General features: G+C 51.5%; 1 long non-coding RNA gene across 1 annotated transcript; it reads right to left on the reverse strand.

Moving 5' to 3' along the window:
- Positions 1–1,291: 1,291 nt before the first annotated feature.
- Positions 1,292–4,932, reverse strand: LOC108447092. Its single transcript, XR_001862489.1, has 4 exons — positions 4,844–4,932; positions 3,988–4,184; positions 3,729–3,904; positions 1,292–3,610 (listed from the first exon to the last, which is right to left on the reverse strand). It is a non-coding gene; the product is annotated as an uncharacterized LOC108447092 (long non-coding RNA).
- Positions 4,933–6,934: the final 2,002 nt, after the last annotated feature.

Consider the following 6,934-nt stretch of genomic DNA (forward strand, 5'->3'; position numbering starts at 1 on the left):
GCAATTCCAGGTTGTGCGGGTCCCAAGGACCTTTCCACCTTTGCGCTTTTCATTTGGAGAAGACGAGGCAAAGTGGGGCAGCATTGTGCACCAGGGTACCTGAGGTGGGCACCAGGGAGCTGCACCTCTGAGAGCATCATGGGCACCATGGATGTGGGTATTAAACATGGTTTGAGGAGTAGTGTGGTAACACACTGCTGTGAAAGCGTCCTTGTCACCGTGGCTGTGGTCACCTGCCATTACAGACTGGTCCAGGCAAAGGCCCCTTTCTGTCCAACAGCTTTACAAATGCTGGCTGCAATCCCTGGGCCAGCAGGGCTGGCCTGCAGCATCCTCCCTGCTGGTGGCAACACCATCCTCCCTGCCCATGCCCACTTCTCTGCCAGGCAGCAGGAAGGCAAAGGGCAGGGAAATATTCATCTAGTTCAGGGCTGGCTCGGTACTGGGGAGAAGCCCTGTTCTCTCAGCAGGATGAGCACTTCTAATTAATGGTGACAGAGGGAAGTAACTTGATGTTTTCTGGCAGCTGCACTCTGCTATCAGCCCAAACCTAACCCTGGTGGCGTGGAGCACTGGCTCTGTGGAGGGAGCTGGCAGAGGAGGCTCCTCATCAGGAAATGGCCCCACTGAGGCTGCAGCCAGGCTCTCTGTCAGGACACTGAAGGCTCTAGCCTTGCTCCCATGTACCCAGTGCTGTTTCCCTGGCACAGCAATATGATCTCTGCAGGGATGCAGTGCCAGACCACCTTGCACACCTCCTGACACTACTCGCTCCCTATGCCCTCCTGGGAGGAAAAACTGTCTGGGCACACTGCAGTGCCCTCCCAGCTCTGCCCACACCTGCCACAGCACATGCCTTGCACAAGCACCAGGTCAGCAGCAGACAAGGAAAACGAGGGCCCTTCCCTCCAGCATCTTCGCCCAAGCAGCACCATCCCTGATGTAGGGCTGCTTCCTCCTTCCCGAGCCACCAGCTCCTTCCAGTGACCCTGGCTCACTCCCACTGCGGTTGCTGCCGTTCTGGGTGATTAATTCACTGTGAGTAATTTTGGAGCAGATGATCTCATTCACGTGGTTCCTGCTATTTCTCCGGCGGAGAGGAGAGGAGAGGAGAGGAGAGGAGAGGAGAGGAGAGGAGAGGAGACGAGAGGAGAGGAGAGGAGAGGAGAGGGGCGTGGAGGGGGAGAGAGAGGAGACGAGAGGAGACGAGAGGAGACGAGACGAGACGAGAGGAGACGAGAGGAGACGAGAGGAGACGAGAGGAGACGAGAAAGAGAGGAGAAAGAGAGGAGAAAGAGAGGAGAGGAGAAAGAGAGGAGAGGAGAGGGAGAGGAACATGATGTCCATGAGTGTTGTCCCCCTATACAAGCTCAGAAAGCAGTGATACAGTGCTACAGGCAGAGTGGAAGAAAATTTGCTGGCAAATTGGTTTCTCTCAATAGAGGGCAATTTGATCATTTAGGCTGATAGGAGCTCAATTACGGCTTTGTAACAAGGCCAGCATTTAGGACAGCAAGCGGCTCCTGTGGCTGAGGAGCAGCCTGGCTTGCTGGGCTCCTGGGGGGCTGGGGAGGGTCCTTGATGTGGGATGTGGCACTGGAAGTCTGGGCCATTGGGGACTGCCAAGTTCTGCCCCCGCCAGGGGCTGGGGAGGCTTTGTGAGGGGCTGCAGGGACTCACTGCAGTCCCCAGTTACCAGCAGGAAACCCCAGTGGATTTAGAAGCCTCCAACTGCCTGCTGAGAGAGTCAGACATTAAAAAAAATCTGTGAGGCCGTGTTTGGAGAGACAGGACCTGCACAGAGGTGGCTGCTCCATGCTGGCAGCATGGGTGATGGGAGAGCCAGGGCAGCAGCACTGCCCTGTCCTGGGATGCACCGCGAGCAAACTGGAATGAACCCTACAAAATGGGATGAGATTAACAAAGCAGCTGAATTATTCTAAGCTAATAAAGTACCAGGTCCAGATGGCTCCCACTATGAATACTATTAAAGAGAAAAACTCAGGGTAAATTAGGAGATTTGAAGCTAAGGCTTTTCATGTACAGATGATGCTCTATGGAGTGGGAGCAGTCTCCTCTCCCTGGCTACCTCCAGGGACAAAGATTTGGTGCTTCTTTTCAGCCTTGGAAGGAGGAGTATGCGCTCCTTTTCACTCAATTTCTGCTGTCTTTCCCTTGGAAACCCATGCTTGTTGCCTCCTGGCAGTGCCAGGCTTGGAGCCATAGAGGCATCTTCCTGCCACACACATGCCCATGCAAACCCCAGCTGCCTGGGATCCATGTGCAGAATTATTTCCCATCCCCAGGAGTGGTGTGAACCCCCAGCCATCTCTGTGTTGGCCCCCTCTCACTGTCTGATGGGATCCCACTCAAAGACTCTCTGCTAAGGGAGTAGAAAACAGTTTGCTTCTGAATTTTGGTGCCCGAAATAAGCTGTAAGCATCAGCAGACCTGTGCTCTGTTTGCTGTGGGAAGGGCTGGGCTGTATCCCTGATTGCAGAGGGGCGTTCAAGGGCCAGATCCAAACCACAGCATGCCAGGGACTGTTTATCCATCCCTCATGGGAAATGGATGCCAGAGGCAATAAGTAGCTGCAGAGCTGGGGCAGCCACAGCCCTGAGCTGCTACAGGGAGTGGGGCAGTGCTTACCAGGGTTCAGAGCACCTGGGACACCCGTGCCATGCAGAAGAGAGTGACAGCTCGTGACATGGGGTTGACACCCGCCAGAGCAGCTCAAGGCAAGGCAGCGGAGCAGGCAGGACCCAGTGGGTGTTTAGAGGCACAACATTTCCTACCCACTGTAGTGTCTGGCTGAGGATGGGCATTTAAAACACATCCTTGTTCCAATGGGGAGGGGAAGAAACTATGGCAGGGGAGAAAGAGCTGGATTTGCTCCGTCCGAAGTGCCTGGGGCAATAGATGGCCAATGTGTTTAATTTCTGAGTTACCCTGATGAGATGTATAAGCTTGTTATTTGTTTTAATTAATGTGAAGGAAACTGTTAGAATGCCAGAAAGTGTGAAGAGAGGGGGAGCAGAGAGGGGAGATGGGGACATTTGGAATTGAAGCATCCTATTAATATCTCTGCTGTTGAATGGAAGGTCATTAATGAAGCAAAGAAAAATGAGCGTGGAGAGAAACAAGAGAACTGAATCCCTCTCTGCCTCCCATCACCCACGTTGTTAACAGAACATCTTCCAAGCCCTGCTGCAGTCCTGTTGCCCCTTGTCCTCTGCTTTTTTCTGCTGTCTTTAATCTGCCACACTCCCACTGGATGAGGTGAGAGGGTTTCAGGGAAGAGGAGAGTTGGTGCCTCATAACACTGACACGAAGCTCCTCAAAACTGCACCCATCTGCTGAGATCCAGAGCAATGTCTCCTGCTTTTGTCCCAGAACCTCACCTGGACACAGCAAGTCTTGATCTCTGCTGAAGGCATCAAAACCCCAGCCTTGGAATGATATTTGACAGGGAGAGGTGCTGCAACAGGCAGAAAAACGTTACTTGGTTTATTGCTCTAATTTTTTCTGCTCTTTTGGAGGTTACCATGACCAGTGTGTGTTCCCAGCACTGCGCTAAAACTGTGCTTTCCCAGGAATTGATTTGCCATGCCTGAGATGGAAGCAAACACAGATTAAATTTAAGCTATTTGTTCGGCATCTCAGTTACGCAATTGGACATCATAGATTAGGGAGGGTGACCTCCTGTAGCACAGGGGGGATTTACTGACCTGTTTGAGCAAATATTACACTTCCTGGGATCCAGCACAGCAGGATAAAGGAGAAAAAGGTACTGGCTGGCTGCTTCCCTGCACAAGCACCTAAACCCCAGTGATCTCTGTCTTCCATCAGAGCCTCAGGCTGGAGGACCCAGGATCTCCAAAGCAGAGGCCAGCTCTGCTTCCTTCTGCAAGGAGGAAAAGGAGAAAAGAAATGGAAGATAAATGGAAGGAGAAGGGGAAAAATGAGCCTTTGCAGGGTCTCAACTACCTGCTAAACATGACCAGCCCCAGGAGATGCAGGATTTTGTTCCAGTCACCATCGCCCACACTCCTGACTCCTGAGAGCTTCGTTGTGTTGGTGGATCCAAGGCTTGAGGCTCTTGCCTGCTGCAGGGAGGCCCCCAAGGACAAGGCTGGTCTGAGGGCTGTGGCAGTGGGTGGGGGGCAGGCAGAAGAGAGACACAGCTGTAGGGACCACAGGAAGGTTCATTTGCTCAAGAGGCCAGCAACAGACCAGCAATTTAAAATTTACATCTGTGTGCTTAAAAAAGAAAAGAAAGGAAAGGAGCCAGCCAGGATTGGTGGTTGCACTGCAAACTGTCAGTGTCTGTTTGTGAAAGGGCTTTTGACTGACAGCAGAGTTGTCAGAGGCGTCTGACGTCAGAGTTGCACAGCGAGGTGTCGAGGTATTGGAGAGCACAACTTACCAAGGCGACAGCAGCATCAGCCGCCTCTGGGAGCTCCGAGCTCTCCTTCTCCTCCTCCTCCTTCTTTCCCTCCGTGGCTCGGTTTTGGAGCAGACAAGCAGTCTGCCCCAGCACTTACCTGCCTGTGGAGCTCCCAGGTGGAGGAGGAAAGGGGAGATGCTCCCTGGATGCCACATGGCTCCGGAGCTGTTGGAGCTCTGAGATGAAGACATCCTGGCACAGGCGGGACAATGTCCAGTCCCACCTCCCTGTCCCTGAGCCCTGACCTCCACAGGCTGGGACAGGCTCGGCTCAGCCTGCACCTGGGAGTGGGAAGGGGAGCTGGGATCTCACAGCAGCACTGTGCCAGAACAGGTTCTGCCTTGTACTTCCCACACCCCTCCCACCCTTCCAAACCTCGCCCAGGGTTTTACCTACCAAAGTGCTCCACAGCCCCTTCTCTGGCTTCAGAAAATTCATGAATGTGCCAGGTGCCAGAGTGTAACTCCAGACCTTCCCACTCTCCTTGCCTCCTCCCACATGACCTGGACAAAGCCAGGGCTCTACCTGAACAAACCAGGCAAACCAGATGAGACTAAACCTGTTTCTGCATGCTTTGGCACTGAAAAAATACAGTAGCTCTGGCTATAGCAAGAGCAGGGCAGAGCTGGCACAGAGGGGGAGGCTGGGGTGAAAGCAGCACGAATGGCTCATGTTTGCTCTCTTGATGTGAGGTCTTGCAAATGGAAATGATTCTCCAGGAGCATCTGTTCCTCAGGCAGGGGCTGTACCACTGCAGGCATCCCCCAGAGGCATCACTGGCACTTTGTGCAAATAAATAAATCAATAAAAGCAGTGGCTACAGGAAGGGATTTGGCCTTCTTGTCTTGGGAACACCTGAGTCACCCAGGATAATCACCCTGTGGCCTTGGAGGGATGGGTTTTCTGAGCCCTGAGACACCTGCTTGCTGCTGAAGTGGTTTAGCCCATCTGTTTAATGCTGTGCTAGCTGGGAAATTGTTTCTCTGCTTTAGCTTTAAATGATGAATTGTTGCCTGAAAGATTATCCTTTGTTTATCTCTGTTCCAGTGACCCCCTTTGCTGCCTCTCCTCTCCCCTCTGCTTGGGCGTTGCAGCAGCGAGGGCAGAAGGAGCAGGAGATGTGATCATTCCCAGCCCTGAGTATCAGGCTGTTGATGTTTCCTCCAAGCCATCTCCACTTCCAGATAAAATTCTGCCTCTTGTCCAGCTCATGGTTTCTCCAGAACACAGAGCAGGGCTTGGCACTCCTGAGACTGGAAAGGAGCACCAGAAGTATGGAATAGCTGGGTTGAGAAAGGTGGGGAGGAGAAGGACCCTGTGTGGGCACTGCCTGTGTCACTCCAGCACCCCAAGCCCCAGCACTATGGGCACCTCTGTGGCCCAGCTCAGATGATTTCCTCTGTTTTCCCTGTGTCCAACAGAATGGTCTCTAGAGCAGGATTTGCTTTTTTTTTGCCAGCTTGATTTGTGTTTTAGATTAATTCCCTTAGAAAAATCCTTGGGCCGTAACTCTCTTAGGAGGGCCAAATGTTTTCTCTCTGAAATCTGGCATAGCTTGTTGCTCTGTCAATGCAGGTGTGAAACTGTTAAACATCCTAAGCCAGCTGGGTCTCTGGCCCTAAACTGATGGGAGCAGCAACCCCAAGTCCCAAAACTACCTGTGAGAGCTCCCATTTCATTTGTGTGTTCCTGAGAACTGGAGCCTGAATTCCTCTCAATTTCCTGACAGCTTGGACCAACTACTCGGGAACCAGGTTTTCATGCAAATAAATTCAGAGAGGAAACAAAGTCATTAGGAAAAAGAGTTGAATCTCTCTGAGGAAGCTTCGTGCAAGAATAAAGCGATGAAGTGACAGGATGGATTAGTCTTTAATTTGGTTAAAGCTGGGGTGGTAAATCTGCAGAAGGTCACAGTGACACTAAACAAGTGTCTTGTATTAAACCCAGCTCAAGTTTTCATGTCTTGGTAAAAGAGCTGGAGCATCTATAACTAGTAACAAGTTATTTTTGGCATCCCAACCTATTTTGTAGCTCCCAGGAGGACAAAACTGCTTCTCTTTGACTTTGCAAAGCCTGGATTTCCTTTTGTGTCGGCAGGATGCTGGGATCTGCATTTAAATTCTTCTGACACTGCCTGTCTTAACAAAAATTCACAGGTCCAGGCAATTACTGCTCTTGCTTGCTTTGCAGAACAAAGAGCCCTGTCTAGATGAGGGCTGTGTTCAAAATAACAACACAAAAGTTTGTTGAGTGGCCATCTTTGAGGGGATTTGAAAGACATGTAGACGTGGCGTGTCTTGGGAACATGGATTAGTTGTGGTCTGGGCAGTGCTGGGTTAAAGGTGGGTTCAATGATTTTATAGGTCTCTTGCCACCTGAGTGATTCTATGATTCAATGAAAAGGTCTCACAGCCCTAAAAAGCCTAAATCTTTAGCAGACACCTGGTCCACGTGGTCACTTTGTTATTGCCTCCTCACAGGTCATGG

The sequence above is a fragment of the Corvus brachyrhynchos genome, unplaced genomic scaffold, assembly GCF_000691975.1.
Source record: "Corvus brachyrhynchos isolate BGI_N302 unplaced genomic scaffold, ASM69197v1 scaffold10, whole genome shotgun sequence".
Taxonomy (NCBI): Eukaryota; Metazoa; Chordata; class Aves; order Passeriformes; family Corvidae; genus Corvus; species Corvus brachyrhynchos.